The sequence below is a fragment of the Mesoplodon mirus genome (assembly GCF_964341445.2).
Source record: "Mesoplodon mirus genome assembly, chromosome: 15".
In the NCBI taxonomy this organism is placed as follows: Eukaryota; Metazoa; Chordata; class Mammalia; order Artiodactyla; family Ziphiidae; genus Mesoplodon; species Mesoplodon mirus.
The window spans coordinates 23,977,797-23,995,561 of record NC_138991.1 but is presented as its reverse complement, the minus strand read 5'-3'; positions in this window follow the sequence as shown (position 1 = coordinate 23,995,561).

Here is a 17,765-nt window from a genome sequence, read left to right as displayed (position 1 = left end):
GTAAATCAAATATACCCCAATATAAAATAAAATAATATTTTAAAAAATAAAATAAAATATTGATAAAAAACATTTGTATTTCTATGCACTAGCAATAAACAATCCAATAATGAAATTAAGAAGAGAAATCTATTTATAATAGCATGAAAAAGAATAAAATACTTAAGAATAAATTTAACAAAAGGAGCATAAGATCTACACACTGAAAACTACAAATCCTTTTTGAAAGAAATTAAAGAAGGCCTAAATAAATTAACAAATCCTATATTCTTTGGTCAAATACTTAATATGTTAAGGCAGCAATATTACCCAAACTCATCTGCAGATTCAACGCAGTCCCTATTAAAATTCATATGGAAGTGCAAGGGACCCAAAATAGCTCCCAAAAATATCTTGAAAAAAAGTTGAGGACTCACACTTCTTGACTTAAAAACTGACTACAAAGCTACAATCATCAACACAGTGTTTTACTGGCATAACAAGAGATATATAGATCAGTGGAAAAAGACTGAGACTCCAGAAATAAACCCTTATGTTGTGGTCAATTGATTTCCTACAATTTGCTAAAGTAATTCAATGGAGAAGGAATAATTTTTTCAACAAATGGTACTGGGACAACTGTATATCAACATGCAAAAGAATGAAGTTGGGATCCCAACCTCACGCTCTAAACACAAATTAACTCAAAATGGATCAAAGTACTAAATATAAGATCTAAAGTCATAAAACTCTTAGAAGAAAACATAAGTGTAAATACTGCCCTTAGATTAGGCAATGGTTTCTTAGATATGATAAAAAAGTACAAGAAACAAAAGAAAAAAATAGATAAATTGCAATTCTTCAAAATAAATTATTTTGGTGCTTCACAGGACACTATCAAAGTGAAAACATATCCCACAGAATAGAAGAACATATTTGTAAATCATATATCTCATAAGGATCTAGTATTGAGAATACATAAAAAGCTCTTACAACACAAAAATAAAAAGACGGATAACCCAATTTAAAAATAGGCAAAGGAGGGCTCCCCTGGTGGCGCAGTGGTTGAGCGTCCGCCCGCCGATGCAGGGAACGCGGGTTCATGCCCCAGTCCAGGAGGATCCCACGTGCCGCGGAGCGGCTGGGTCTGTGAGCCATGGCCGCTGGGCCTGCACGTCCAGAGCCTGTGCTCCGCAGCGGGAGAGGCCACAGCAGGGAGAGGCCCGCATACCGCAAAAAAAAAAAAAAAAAAAAAAAAGGCAAAGGATTTGAATAGGCATTTATTAAAGAATATATACCAGTAGTCAAAAGCACATGAAAAGAGGCTCAACACCATTAGTCATTAAGGAAATGTAAATCAAGACTATAATGAGATACCACTTCACACCATCAAAAATGGCTAAAATTAAAAACGACAGACAATAAACAAGTGTTGGTGAGGTCGTGGAGAATGTGGAACCCTAAGATATTGCTGGTGGAAATGTAAAATGGTACAGCCACTTTGGAAAACATTTGACAGTTCCCAAAAAGTTAAACGCAGATTTACCAACTGACTCAGCAATTCCATTCCTGGTATGTACTCAAGAGAACTGAAAACACGTCTACACAGATACTTGTACATGAATGTTCATAGCAGCGCTATTCATAACAGCCAAAGGGTGGAAACAATCCAAATACCTATCAATTGATGAATGGATAAACAAATTGTGGTATATTTCTACAATAGAATACTCTGCAAGCATAAAAATGAATGAAGTATTGGTACATGCTACAACATGAATGAGCCTTTAAAACATTACAATAAATGAAAGAAGCCAGTCACAAAGAACCACACCTTGTATGAGTCCATTTACATGAAATGTCCAGAATAGGAAATCTATAGATATAGAAAGTAGATTAGTGGTGCCTAGTGCTGGGAGGAGGAGGTGGTGACAGAAAGTGACTGCTAAAGGACACAGGGTTATTTTGGGGGTGATGAAAATATTCTAAACTTAGACTGTGATGATGGATGCACAATATAGTTAAAACATTGAACTACATACTTTAAATGGATGAATTTTATGGTATGTGAATTATATCTCAATACAGGTGTACCTTGTTTTATTGTGTTTTGCTTTATTGCACCTCACAGATATTGCAATTTTTACAAACTGAAGGTTTGTGGCAACCCTGCATTGATCAAGTCTATCAGAGCCGTTTTTCCAATGGCGTTTGCTTACCTCCTGTCTCTGTGTCTAGTTTTGGTACTTCTCACAGTATTTCAACTTTTTCATTATTATTACATCTATTATGGTGATCTGTGACCAGTGATCTTTTTTTTTGTGGGATCCTCCCAGACTGGGGAAAGAACCCATGTCCCCTGCATCAGCAGGCGGACTCTCAACCACTGAGCCACCAGGGAAGCCCGATCAGTGATCTTTGATGTTACTATTGTAATTTTTTGGGGCTCCATGAACTGTGTTCATATAAGATGGCGAACTTATTAAATGTTGTGTGTGTTCTGACTGCTCCACCAACTGACTGTTCCTCTGTCTCACACCCTCTCCTTGGGCCCCCCATTCCCTGAGACACAACAACATTGAAATAAGGCCAATAATAATCCTACAGTGGCTTCTAAGTGTTCAAGTGAAAGTTGCATGTCTCTCACTTTAAATCAAAACCTAGAAATTATTAAGCTTAGTGAGGAAAGCATATTGAAAGCCAAAATAGGCTGAGAGCTAGACCTCTTGTGCCAAACAGTTAGCTAAATTGTGAATACAAAGGAAAAGTTCTTGAAGGAAATTAAAAGCACTACTCCAGTAGCACATGAATGATAAGGAAGTGAAACAGCCTTATTGCTGATACGGAGAAAGTTTGCTCTGGAGAGATGATCAAACCAGCCACAACGTTCCCTTGAACCAAAGCCTCATCCAGAGTAAAGCCCTAACTCTCTTCAATTCTATGAAGGCTGAGAGAGGTGAGGAACTACAGAAGAAAGGTTTGAAACTAGCAAATGTTAGTTCATGAGGTTGAGGAGAGAAGCCATCTCTGCAACATAAAAGTTCAAGTAAAGCTACCAGTGCTGATGTAGAAGCTGCAGCAAGTTATCCAGAAGATGTAGCCAAGACAATTAATGAAGGTGGCTACACTAAACAACAGATTTTCCATGTAGATGATACAATCTTATATTGGAAGATGCCGTCTAGGGCTCTCAGAGCTAGAGAGGAGAAAATGCTTGGCTTTAAAGCTTCAAAAGACAGGCTGACTCTCGTTAGGGCCTAATGCACCTGGTAATTTTAAATCGAAGACATGGTCATTTACCATCCTGAAAATCCAAGGGCCCTTATGAATTATGCTAAACCTACTCTGCCTGTGCTCTATAATGGAACAACAAAGCCTGGCTGACAGCACATCTGTTTACAACAGGGTTTACTGAATATTTCAAGCCCACTGTTAAGACCTATTGCTCAGGAAAAAAAAAGATTCCTTTCAAAATATTACTGCTCATTAATGCACCTGGTCACCCAAGAGCTCTGATGGAGATGGACAGTGAGATTAATGTCATTTTTAAAATATACTCTGCTTGCTGACACTTTCTTTCTTTCTTTTTTTAATTGAGATTAATGTTATTTTCATGCCTGCTGACACAACAGCCATTCTGTAGCCCATGGATCAAGGAGTCATTTCAACTTTCAACTTTATTTTTTTTAGAATTTTATGTATTTATGTATTTATTTTATTTCTTATTTATTTTTGGCTGCATTGGGTCTTCATTGCTACTCACGGGTTTTCTCTAGTTGCTGCAAGCGGGGGCTACTCTTTGTTGCAGTGCACAGGCTTCTCATTGTGGTGGCTTCTTTTGTTGTGGAGCATGGGCTCTAGGCCCACGGGCTTCAGTAGTTGTGGCACGTGGGCTCAGTAGTTGTGGCTCGCAAGCTTAGTTGCTCCGCGGCATGTGAGATCTTCCCGGACCAGGGCTCAAACCCGTGTCCCCTGCATTGGCAGGCGGATTCTTAACCACTATGCCACCAGCCAAGCCCTCAACTTTCTTTATTTAAGAAATATTTTCCGGGGCTTCCCTCGTGGCACAGTGGTTAAGAATCCGCCTGCCAATGCAGGGGACACGGGTTTGAGCCCTGGTCCGGGAAGATCCCACATGCCACGGAGCAACTAAGCCCATGCGCCACAACTACTGATCCTGCGCTCTAGAGCCCACAAGCCACAGCTACTGAAGCCCGCGTGCCACAACTACTAAAGCCTGTGCGCCTAGAGCCTGTGCTCCGCAACAAGAGAAGCCACTGCAATGAGAAGCCTGCACACCACAACGAAAAGTAGCCCCTGCTCGCCACAACTAGAGAGAGCCTGCGCGCAGCAACAAAGACCCAACTCAGCCAAACATAAATAAATAAATTTATTTTTTTAAAAAAGAAATATTTTCCATAAGCCTATAGCTGCCATAGTAGTGATTTCTCTGATGGATCTGGGCAAAGTCAGTTAAAAACCTTCTGGAAAGGATTTACCATTCTAGATGCCATTAAGAACATTAAAGGGATTAAGCAACATTAACAGGAATTTGGAAGAAGTTGATTCCAACCCTCATGGGTGACTTTGAAGGGTTCAAGGCTTCAGCAGAGAAAGTAACTGCATATGGTGTGGAAATAGCAAAACGACCTGAATTAGAAGTGGAACCTGAAGATGGGACTGAATTGCTGCAACCTCGTGATAAAACTTGAACAGACGAGGAGTTGCTTCTTATAGATGAGCAAATAAAGTAGTTTCTTGAGATGAAATCTACTCTTGGTGAAGATGCTTTGAAGATAGTTGAAGTGACAGCTAACGATTTGGAGTATTACATCAACTTATTTGATAAAGCAGAGGCAGCCTTTGAGAGGACTGCCTCCGATTTGGAAAGAAGTTCTACTGTGGGTAAAATGCTATCAAACAGCATTGCCTGCTACAGAGAACTCATTTGTGAAAGGAAGAGTCAATCAATGTGGCAGACTTCACTGTTGTCTTATTTTAAGACATCGCCACAGCACCCCAGCTTCAGCAACCACCACCCTGATCAGTCAGCAGCCATCGCATCAAGGTAAGACCCTCCACCAGCAAAAAGATTACTGCTTGCTGAAGGCTCAGAGGATGGTTAACATTTTTTAACAAGAAAGTATTTTTAAAATTAAGGTGTGTACATTGTTTTTTTTAGTCATAATGCTATTGTACACTTTCGAGACTACAGTATAGTTTAAGTATAACTTTTGTATGCACTCAGAAACCAAAAATGTCGTGTAACTGGCTTTATTGTGATACTCACTTTATTGCAGTGGTCTGTAACCAAACCCACAATATCTCCCAGGTATGCCTACAAAGATGTTACAAAGCGGTACCAATAAAAAAAACTTGAATATGAAAAAAGAAAGCAATAGATGCTTAAATCAGAGGCCAGCAAAAAAATGTTAACGATTATTTGAAAGAAAAAAAAGAGCCTCTAGAGTGAGGTTAGGGAAGTTAATTCTCTCTTTTTTTTTTTCAATATTTATTTATTTATTTATTTATTTATTTATAATAGATCTTTAGTCAGTGTAATTGCTTCACAATACTGTGTTAGTTTCTGCTGTACACCAAAGTGAATCAGCCATATGCATATATATATCCCCATAGCCCCTCCTTCTTGAGCCTCCCTCTCTTTATGCTTTATCAACCCACAGTCTGATTACTCTTCCTCTGAGTCCACAGGGAAAATAAAGAGGCAGAACTATAAAATGTTATATCGTATATTCTTTTTTTTTTGGCTGCTTTGGGTCTTCATTGCTTTCTCTAGTTGTGACGAGCGGAGGCTACTCTTGGTTGCCATGAGCAGGCTTCTCATTGCGGTGGCTTCTCTTGTTGCAGAGCACAGGCTCTAGGCCCGTGGGCTTCAGTAGTTGTGGCTCACAGGCTCACTAGTTGTGGCTCACGGGCTCTAGAGCTCAGGCTCAGTAGCTGTGGTTCATGGGCTTAGTAGCTCTGCAGCATATGGGATCTTCCTGGATCAGGGCTCGAACCCATGTCCCCTGCATTGGCAGGCGGATTTTTAACCACTGCACCACCAGGGAAGCCCTATATCATATATTCTTGACCTGATGGTAAAATTGAATCTGGGAGAGACTAAGCGGCTTGTCCAAGGTTCCACAGCTATCTGGTGTAGGAACTAGCACTAGAACTTGGGACTTCTGACTTTTGACCCTGAGCTAATGCTGCTACACCATGCTGTGGGAGGTGGTGGGAGTCATAAACTGTAGAAGTAATGGGATTACTTGCAGGGATTTTCTTTAAATTCTTATTCACATTCCAAAGAAGGAGAGGTAAAGCATCAGAAAAACTATGGGATGAGTAACTCTGACCTTCTAGGGAGACGATATGATCCTCATTTGTAGAAGGTTCTACACGGAGTAGAGAATGAATGGAAGGTTCATTGTCTATGCTTACACGTGAATATTTGTTCAGAGCTGTGTGACTTTGGCTAAGTCAGTGCCCCTCTGAAAGGGAGCTTATAATTTCTAAGATACTTTCCAGTTCTGATAACTAGGATTCTAAGTTCCTAAGTCCAGACAGCCGGCCTTTGGGCAAATGTAAGAGTTCTAGGAGTCCTATTCTTCTTCCCAGACAACTGCAGAATGTTTGCCTTATGCCTACCTTCCAATAGCCAGACTACTGGAGGCCAAATTTGAGTTTGCACAAGAAGTAAACAAATCTGGAATAAATTTAAACAAGTGACTCCCTAGCGTATTCTAAAAGCCTCCTTCTGGGTAGCTTGGCTTACTGTCTTCCCCATCCTTTTAATTCAGTTCAATATGTATGTTTTTATGGATCAATGGAGCAGAATAGAGAGCCCAGAAATAAACCCACTCACCTATGGTCAATTAATCTTTGCCAAATCAGGCAAGAAGATACAAATGGAGAAAAGGCAGTTTCTTCAGTAAGTGGTGTTGTGAAAGCTGGACAGCCACATGCAAATCCATGAAGTTAGAATACTCCTTCACACAATACACAAAAATAAACTCAAAATGGCTTAAACGCTTAAATATAAGACAGGATACCTTAAAACTTCTGTAAGATAACATAGGCAAACATTCTCTGACCTAAGTCATAGCAATGTTTTCTTAGGTCAGCCTCCCAGCAACTGAAATAAAAGTAAAAATAAACAAATGGGACCTAATCAAACTTATAAGTTTTTGCTTAGGAAACCATAAACAAATGAAAAGACGGCAAAGGAAACCATAAGCAAACGAAAAGACAACCTACAGACTGGGAGAAAATATCTGCAAAAGGTGTGACCGACAAGGGCTTAGTTTCCAAAATATACAAACAGCTCACACAACTCAATAACAACAAAATATCAAACAGTCCAATCAAAAAATGGGCAGAAGCTCTAAATAAACATTTCTCCAAAGAAGACATACAGATGGCCAGTGGGCACATGAAAAGATGCTCAACTTCGCTACTAATTATCAGAGAAATGCAAATCAAAACTACAATGAGGTATCACCTCACACTCAGCAGAATGGCCATCATTAAAAAAGTCTACAGGGCTTCCCTGGTGGTTGAGAGTCCGCCTGCTGATGCAGGGGACACGGGTTCGTGCCCCAGCCTGGGAAGATCCCACATGCTGCGGAGCGGCTGGGCCCGTGAGCCATGGCTGCTGAGCCTGCGCGTCCGGAGCCTGTGCTCCACAACGGGAGAGGCCACAACAGTGAGAGGCCCGCGTACCGCAAAATAAATAAATAAATAAATATTTTTTAAAAGTCCACAAATAATAAAGGCTGGAGAGGGTGTGGAGAAAAGGGAACCCTCCTACAATGTTGGTGTGGGAGTATAAATTGGTGCAGCCACTATGGAAAACAGTATGGAGGTTCCTTAAAAAGCTAAAAATAGAATTCCATATGATCCAGTAATCCCACTCCTGGGCATATATCCAGAGAAAACCTAACTCGAAAAGGTACATGCGCCCCAATATTCATAGCAGCACTATTCACAAGTGCCAAGACATGGAAGCAACCTAAATGTCCACTGACAGATGAATGGATAAAGAAGATGTGGTAGGGCTTCGCTGGTGGTGCAGTCGTTAAGAATCCACCTGCCAATGCAGGGGACACGGGTCCAAGACCTAGTCCAGGAAGATCACACATGCCGTGGAGCAACTAGCCCGTGCACCACAACTACTGAGTCTGCGCTCTAGAGTCCGCGAGCCACAACTACTGAAGCCCACGCGCCTAGAGCCCACGCACCACAAGGAAGAGTAGCTCCCACTTGTCGTAACCAGAGAAAAGCCTGCGTGCAGCAACGAAGACCCAATGCAGCCAAAAATAAAATAAATAAATTTATATTAAAAAAGGAAGATGTGGTATATACATGAATACTACTCAGCCATAAAAAAAGAATGAAATAATGCCATTTGCAGCAACATGGATGGACCTAGAGATTATCATACTAAGTGAAGTAAGTCAGACAGAGAAATACAAATATCACATGATATCACTTTTATGTTGAATCTAAAATATGACACAAATGAACTTATCTACAAAACAGAAACAGACTCACAGACATAGAAAACAAACTTATGGAGAAGCGGGGTGGGGAGGTGGGGAGAGGGATAAATTAGGAGTTTGGGTTTAGCAGATACAAACTACTATATATAAAATAAGTAAACAGCAATGTCCTAGCATATAGCACAGGGAACTACATTCAATATCTTGTAATAACATATAATGGAAAAGAATATGAAAAAGAATACATATATTTATATTCTTTTCCATTATACATATATACATCTATATATAACTGAATCACTTTGCTGTATACCAGAAACTAACACAGCATTGTAAATCAACTATACTTCAATTAAAAAATAATAAATAAATATAAATAAAAACAAAACGCAAAAAAATGTGTGTTTTGATTTTATGCCTCCTGCCAGGTCTGAGGTGTAGGTTTCTGTAATTTATTCTTCTTCCAATTCAACCAGCTGTTGCTGGGGCCTATTTGATGTAAAGTATCGTGTTAACTGCTCTCAGGATGCAGAAATGGGTAAAACATGATCCCTGAAAGGAGCTCATAGTCTAGAAGGAGAGGCACACAAAACAGTTTATTTTCACACAATAGGAATGAAAAGGATACAAAGTAATTATAAGCCATGTACTGAGGGAAAGGATCTGGGAAAGCTACACAGAGGCCATAGATTCACCTGGGCCTTGAAGAAAGAGAAGGATTTCAGTAGGTGAAGGGGGGAAAGATGTTTCTCCCCTCCCAGGCTAAGATCTTTGAGGGCAAAGTTTATATCTTATTTATAAACATGTTCCTGGGACTTCCCTGGTGGTCCAGTGGTAAAGAATCCGTCCTGCAATGCAGGGGACACAGGATCGATCCCTGGTTGGGGAACTAACATCCCACATGCCGCGGGGCAACTAAGCCCTGCGCCATAACTACAGAGCTTGCCCGCACCTCAACTAGAGAGCCCCGTGTGCCGCAAACTACAGAGTCCACGCGCTCTGGAGCCCATGCGCCACAACTAGAAAAGAGGAAAAACTCCAAGCCACAACTAGAGAGAAGCCTCTGTGCCTCAGTGAAGAACCCGCGCGCTGCAAATAAACACCTTACGCAGTCAAAAAAAAAAAAAGTTCCTGACGTGTCCCAGCATAAAACACAACACAAGGAAAGAGTCCAGTACATGTTTGTTCGATGAATGAATAATGACTGGATTCTGGATGGACATAAAAGTATAAAGGCAAAGAGGGTGAAAGAGAACCGTATGTTTGAGGAATAATAAATGGTCTCATGTGGCTGCTCTGAGTATACGTAAGGAAATGTCATGGGAGATAATATGGGTCATTTGAGTACCAGATTAAGAATGCCATGCTGGGGACTTCCCCGGCAGTCCAGTGGTTAAGACGCCATGCTTCCACTGCAGGGGGCAAAGGTTCAATTCCCTGGTCGGGGAACTAAGATCCCACATACTGGGGCTTCCCTGGTGGCGCAGTGGTTAAGAACCCGCCTGCCAATGCAGGGGACACGGGTTCGACCCCTGATCCTGGAAGATCCCACATACCGCAGAGCAACTAAGCCTGTGAGCCACAACTACTGAGCCCACGTGCCACAACTACTGAAGCCCACGCACCTAGATCTGTGCGCCACAACAAGAGAAGCCACTGCAAAGAGAAGCCCACGCACCGCAACAAAGAGTAGCCCCCGCTCACCGCAACTAGAGTAAGCCCGCGCGCAGCAACAAAGACCGAACACAGCCAAAAATAAATAAATAAATAAATAAATAAATAAATAAATAAATAAATAAAAATGAATTAAAAAAAATAAAGATCTCACATGCCGCGTGGTGTGGCCAATTAAAAAAAAAGAATGCAATGCTAAGAAGTGATACTTAATTCTACAGGCAGTAGTTAACTAGTTCCTTCTCTAGGGAAAAAAAACCCCTTGTTCATCGTTGTAGCCTTAGTATCTAGAAGAGTGCCAGGGATCTAGAAGAGTGCCAGGGATTTAGAAGATAGACACCAAATGACTAGATGAATAAATAAATGGACAATTTTTGAGAAAGGAAGTTATTTCATCCAGTCTTCCACTAACTTTAATAATAATAATCCCTTTTATATATAATTTTATCATTACAGAAATATTTTTATTCTATTATCTTGTTGAAATTTTTGTTGATCTGGCAAACAAGTTTATTAGGGAAGAAGGGAAGGTATTATCTTCATTTCCTGGCAGATGTTATTAGTCTCATTTCCTGGCAGATGTTACTATTCTCATTTCCAGTATCCAAAACTCATTTCCACAGAATCCAAAACTCTGTTTCCTCTGATCTCCTCTCGTCTGGCTGAAGGACTGATGATGTATGTGGACCTGGATATGACGGCCCTCTCATGAGCAGCCTCATCCTGGCTCCACACCCACCAGACTCAAGACTTCTACATATTCCCCCCCAAAATAGATCCAACTCTACAATGCAGGAATATTTTACTGATTACTTAATGGAGAGCCTAGTAAAAAGGTTCATCATGCCTGCCCCATACAGCAGAAACTTAATCAAATTCTCCTTTAGATATTTCTGTCCTTTTCCCCAAGATTCCTCTCCCGAGCCATCAACTCATCTTTCTTCTTTGTCTTTCCTCTCACAACTTCACAATACCTTCCCACTTACAACAAGCAACAACACCCGTGATTTTTTCAAGCCTCCCATTTTTCCATATGTGTATTCCTTTCTGCAAAACAAAAGTCATGTCATTTTTATGGTTTTATTCTGTTTTTTAAATTTCCTCAGGCATACGTGTTGGTGTTCTCTTTCTCTCTCTCTCTCTTTTTTTTTTTTTGGCCACGCCACGCAACATGTGGGATCTTAGTTCCCCAACCAGGGACCGAACCCCAGCCCTTGGCAGTGAGAGCCTGAAGTCCTAACCACTGGACTGCCAGCGAATTTCCCCTACTGGTGTCTCATTTCATCCAGTTAGAGGTGAGGAGGGAAGGATATTTGGTCTGGAAGCTCCGGAGAACAGATTAATGAATAAGAAGAAGTCATAGAGAAATAAATGTTAGTTCAGTATAGTAACTTTCTAACAGAGCAATCCAATAACAGAACTGGCAGCTTCAAAAAATAGTGAGCTCCCTGTCACTAGAAGTATTCAAATGGGTCAGGTCCAAGTTCTGACCTCCAAAACCACATGTGACAGCCCTGCATACTTTTGAAGACAGTGATCCTGTTCCCCCAAATATTCTCTTCTTTAGGTTAAACATCTCTGGCTCCCTCAAGGGTTCCTTATGTGATGTGGCTTTTCAGTATCCCAGTATTATTCTTCTGGACTTATCACGTCTTGTCAATTTATATGAGTTTATTCCAAAAATATTTATTGAGTGTCTACTATGTTTCAGACACCATTTGAGGAGCTGGGACTATAGCAGAGAACAAAATGAAGTGTCTGTCCTCATAGAACTTACTGTCTACTGGGAGAGAAGACAATAAACAAGTAAAGTTTTCAAATGTCAGTGATAATAAGTGCTATGTGGAAAAGTAAAGGAGGTGAGGGACAGTAATAAAGGGATAACATGTGCCAGGGTGTGGTGAGTTGCTGGTTTATACAGCAAAGTCAGGGCAGTCCCCTAAAATAGGATGACAGGTGAGCAGAGATCTGAAGGAAGAGAGAGAATGAACCATCATATGGCCATGGGAAGAACAATCTAATCTAAGTAGACAGAACAAATGCAAAAGTCCCGAGAGTAAGCTTGGTCTATTTGATTAACAAGGAGGCTCGTTTATCTATAGTACATGGTTGGGCAAAGGAGAGAGAAGTAGCAGGACGCTCATCCCTTACGGCCTTGTAGGCCAATTATAACTCCTTTGATTTTTATTCTAAGTGAGGTGGGAAGCCATGGGAGGCTTTTGAGAAGAGGAGTGATGTGATCTGATTTTTGTTTGAAGAGCATCACTGTGGCTACCACAGGGGAAATAGGGCTCAGGGGCAAAGACACACTCAGGGAGCCCCAAGGACACATGCATTCCTCTTATGAAGCTACTATAATAATATGGGTGAAAAATGATGGTGGGGTGGACCAGGGTGTTCGCAGTAGAGATGGTGAAAGTACATTGATGCTGGATATATTATGAAGATAGAGCTGATAGAATTTGCTGACAGATTGCATATGGGTATGAGAGAAATAGAGGAATAAAAAAGTGACTCTAGGGCTTCCCTGGTGGTGCAGTGGTTGGGAGTCTGCCTGCCGATTCAGGGGACACGGGTTCGTGCCCCAGTCCGGGAAGATCCCACATGCCGTGGAGCAGCTAGGCCCGTGAGCCATGGCCGCTGAGCCTGCGCGTCCGGAGCCTGTGCTCCACAACGGGAGAGGCCACAACAGTGAGAGGCCCGTGTACTGCAAAAAAAAAAAAAAAGTGACTCTAAGAAATGAAAATTAAAGCCACAATATGATGCCACTTCTTACCTACCAGAATAGTTAAAAAAAAAAAAAAAGACAGGACTAGGGAGGAAGGGAAGGAGAGAGGAGGGAGGGGAAAACAGTATTTGTGAGGCTATAGAACAACTAGACACCTACTACTCTGCCGTGGGTAATGTAAACTGGTACAACCAGTTTGGAAAACTGATAGCACCTACTAAAGCTGAATATATCCCTCCTAGGTATATTCGTAATAGAAATGCTTACATATATCCATTGAAGAACACACATGTTTACTCATAGCAGCATTATCTGTAATAGCCCCAAACTGGACACTACCCAAACAGCTATCAAGAATAGAATGATTGTGGGGACTTCACTGGCGGTCCAGTGGTTAAGGCTCTGTGCTTCCAGTGCAGGGGGCGCATGTTTGATCCCTGATGGGGGAACTAAGATCCCATGTGGCACGGCTTAAAAATAAATGAAAAAAAAAAGAATAGAATGATTGAACAGATTATGCCATATTTACAAAATAGAATATACAATGATGAAAATGAATAAACTTAAATTATGGTGATTGGTTCAAGATGGCAGAGTAGAAGGACGGGCTCTCACTCCCTCTTGAGAGAACACTGAAATCACAACTAACCGCTGAACAATCATTGACAGGAAGACACTGGAACTCACCAAAAAAGATACCTCACATCCAAAGACAAAGGAGAAGCCACAATGAGACTGTAGGAGGGGTGCAATCACAATAAAATCAAATCCCATAACTGCTGGGTGGGTAACCCACAAACTGGAGAACTCTTATACCACAGAAGTCCACCCACTGGAGTGAAGGTTCTGAGCCTCACGTCAGGCTTCCAAACCTGGGGGTCTGGCAAAGGGAGGAGGAATTCCTAGAGAATCAGACTTTGAAGGCTAGCGGGATTTGACTGCAGGACTTCGACAGGACTGGGTGAAACGGAGACTCCACTCTTGGAGGGCACACACAAAGTAGTGTGCACATCAGGACCCAGGGGAAGGAGCAGTGACCCCATAGAGACTGCACCAGACCTACCTGCTAGTGTTGGGGGTCTCCTGCAGAGGCGGGGGGTGGCTCTGTCTCACTGTGAGGACAAGGACACTGGCAGCAGAAGTTCTGGGAAGTACCCCTTGGCGTGAGCTCTCCCAGAGTCCACCATTAGCCCCACCAAAGAGTCCCAGTAGGCTCCAGTGTTGGGTACCCTCAGGCCAAACAACCAACAGGGAGGGGACCCAGCCCCACCTATCAGCAGAGAAGTGGATTAAAGTTTTACTGAGCTCTGCGCACCAGAACAACACCCAGCTCTATCCACCACCAATCCCTCCCATCAGGAAACTTGCACAAGCCTCTTAGATAGCCTCATCCACCAGAGGGCAGATAGCAGAAGCAAGAAGAACTACAATCCTGCAGCCTGTGGAACAAAAACCACATTCGTAGAAAGACAGACAAGATGAAAAGGCAGAGGGCTATGTACCAGATGAAGGAACAAGATAAAACCCCAGAAAAACAACTAAATGAAGTGGAGATAGGCCACCTTCCAGAAAAAGAATTCAGCATATTGATAGTGAAGATGATCCAGGACCTCGGAAAAAGAATGGAGGCAAAGATGGAGAAGTTGCAAGAAGTATTTAACAAAGACCTAGAAGAGTTAAAGAACAAGCAAACAGAGAGGAACAATACAATAATTGAAATGAAAAATACACTAAAAGGAATCAATAGCAGAATAACTGAGGCAGAAGAATGGATAAGTGATATGGAAGACAGAATGGTGGAATTCACTGCTGAAGAACAGAATAAAGAGAAAAGAATGAAAAGAAATGAAGACAGCCTAAGAGACCTCTGGGACAACATTAAATGCAACAACATTTGCATTATAGGGGTCCCAGAAGGAGAAGAGAGAGAGAAAGGACCCGAGAAAATATTTGAAGAGATTATAGTGGAAAACTTCCCTAACATGGGAAAGGAAATAGCCACCCAAGTCCAGGAAGCACAGAGAGTCCCATACAGGATAAACCCAAGGAGAAACACGCTGAGACACATAGTAATCAAATTGGCAAAAATTAAAGACAAAGAAAGATTATTGAAAGCAGCAAGGGAAAAATGACAAATAACATACAAGGGAACTCCCATAAGGTTAACAGCTTATTTCTCAACAGAAACTCTACAAGCCAAAAGGGAGTGGCAGGATATACTTAAAGTGATGAAAGGGAAACACTTACAACCAAGAGTACTCTAACCGGCAAGGATCTCATTCAGATTCGATGGGGAAATCAAAAGCTTTACAGACAAGCAAAAGCTAAGAGAATTCAGCACCACCAAACCAGCTCTACAACAAATGCTAAAGGAACTTCCCTAAGTGGGAAACACAAGAGAAGAAAAGGGCCTACATAAACAAACCCAAAACGATTAAGAAAATGGTCATAGGAACATACATATCGATAATTACCTTAAACGTGAATGGATTAAATGCTCCAACCAAAGGACACAGGCTTGCTGAATGGATACAAAAACAAGACCTGTATATATGCTGTCTACAAGAGACCCACTTCAGACCTAGGGACACATACAGACTGAAAGTGAGGGGATGGAAAAAGATATTCCATGCTAATGGAAATCAAAAGAAAGCTGGAGTAGCAATATTCATATCAGATAAAATAGACTTTAAAATAAAGAATGTTACAAGAGACAAGGAAGAACACTACATAATGATCAAGGGATCAATCCAAGAAGAAGATATAACAATTATAAATATATATGCACCCAACATAGGAGCACCTCAATACATAAGGCAACTGTTAACAGCTATAAAAGAGGAAGTCAACAGTGACACAATAATAGTGTGGGACTTCAACACCTCACTTACACCAATGGACAGATCATCCAGACAGAAAATTAATAAGGAAACACAAGCTTTAAATGACACAATAGACAATATAGATTTATTGATATTTATAGGACATTCCATCCAAAAACAGCAGATTACACATTCTTATCAACTGCACACGGAACATTCTCCAGAATAGATCACATCTTGGGTCACAAATCAAACCTTAGTAAATTTAAGAAAATTGAAATCATATCAAGCATCTTTTCTGACCACAACACTATGAGATTAGAAATCAATTACAGGGAAAAAAACATAAAAAACACAAACACATGGAGGCTAAACAATATTTTACTAAATAACCAAGCAATCACTGAAGAAATCAAAGAGGAAATCAAAAACTACCTAGAGACAAATGACAATGAAAACATGACGATTCAAAACCTATGGGATGCAGCAAAAGCAATTCTAAGAGGGAAGTTTATAGCTATAGAAGCCTACCTCAAGAAACAAGAAAAATCTCATATAAAAAATCTAACATTAGGGCTTCCCTGGAGGCGCAGTGGTTGAGAGTCTGCCTGCCGATGTAGGGGACACGGGTTCGTGCCCCGGTCCGGGAAGATCCCACATGCTGTGGAGCGGCTAGGCCCATGAGCCATGGCCGCTAAGCCTGCATGTCCGGAGCCTGTGCTCCGCAACGGGAGAGGCCACTACAGTGAGAGGCCCGCGTACCGCAAAAAAAAAAAAAAAAAAAAAAAAAACCCAACATTACACCTGAAGGAACTAGAGAAAGAAGAACAAGCAAAACCCAAAGTTAGCAGAAGGAAAGAAATCATAAAGATCAGAGAAGAAATAAATGAAATAGAAACAAAGAAAACAATAGCAAAGATCAATAAAACTAAAAAGTGGTTCTTTGAGAAGATAAACAAAATTGATAAACCATTAGCCAGACTCATCAAGAAAAAGAGGGAGAGGACTCTAATCAATAAAATCAGAAATGAAAAAGGGGAAGTTACAACAGACACCGCAGAAATACAAAGCATCCTAAGAGAGGACTGCAAGCAACTCTGTGCCAATAAACTGGACAACCTGGAAGAAATGGACAAATTCTTAGAAAGGTATAACCTCCCAAGACTGAACCAGGAAGAAATAGAGAATATGAACAGACCAATCACAAGTAATGAAATTGAAACTGTGAATAAAAATCTTCCAAGAAACAAAAGCCCAGGACCAGATGGCTTCACAGGTGAATTCTATCAAACATTTAGAGAAGAGCTAACACCCATCCTTCTCAAACTCTTCCAAAAAACTGCAGAGGAAGGAACACTCCCAAACTCATTCTATGAGGCCACCATCACTCAGATACCAAAACCAGACAAATATACTACCAAAAAAAAATTACAAACCAATATCACTGAGGAACATAGACGCAAAAATCCTCAACAAAATACTAGCAAACAGAATCCAACAGGACATTAAAAGGATCATAAACCATGATCAAGTGGGATTTATCCCAGGAATGCAAGGATTCTTCAATATACACAAATCAATCAATGTGACACATCATATTAACAAATTGAAGAATAAAAACCATATGATCATCTCAATAGATGCAGAAAAAGGTTTTGACAAAATTCAGCACCCATTTATGATAAAAACTCTCCAGAAAGTGGGCATAGAGGGAACCTACCTCAACATAATAAAGGCCATATATGACAAACCCACAGCAAACATGATTCTCAGTGGTGAAAAACTGAAAGCATTTCCTCTAAGATCAGGAAGAAGACAAGGATGTCCACTCTCACCACTATTATTCAACATAGTTTTGGAAGTCCTAGCCATGGCAATCAGAGAAGAAAAAGAAATGAAAGGAATCCAAATTGGAAAAGAAGAAGTAAAGCTGTCACTGTTTGCAGATGACATGATACTATACATAGAGAATCCGAAAGATGCCACCAGAAAACTACTAGAGCTAATCAATGAATCTGGTAAAGTTGCAGGATACAAAATTAATGCACAGAAATCTCT